Raw genomic sequence first — 229 nt, 5'->3', positions numbered from 1 at the left:
TCCTTCTCAAAACCATCTCCACCCATCCCCACCCATTCTTGGGCTTCCCAGATGAGGCTAGTGGAAAAGAACCTGCCTGCCAGTGCAGGAGGTATAAGAGACATAGGTTCAATCCCTGGGTCGGGAAGATCCCCTGGAGGAGGGCATGGCAACCCACTCCAGTATTCTTGCCTGGAAAATCCCATGAACAGAGGAGCCTGGCGGGCTACAGTCCATAGGGTCACAAAGA

General features: G+C 54.1%; 1 protein-coding gene across 1 annotated transcript in view; it reads right to left on the bottom strand.

Moving 5' to 3' along the window:
• VIL1 (villin 1) overlaps positions 1-229 on the bottom strand; it is a 23,989-nt gene that overhangs the window by 2,468 nt on the left and 21,292 nt on the right. The gene's annotated exons all lie outside the window — the stretch shown is intronic.

The sequence above is a fragment of the Bison bison genome, unplaced genomic scaffold (assembly GCF_000754665.1).
Source record: "Bison bison bison isolate TAMUID 2011002044 unplaced genomic scaffold, Bison_UMD1.0 scf7180017864471, whole genome shotgun sequence".
Classification (NCBI taxonomy): Eukaryota; Metazoa; Chordata; class Mammalia; order Artiodactyla; family Bovidae; genus Bison; species Bison bison.
This window is presented reverse-complemented; position numbering and strand designations above follow the sequence as displayed.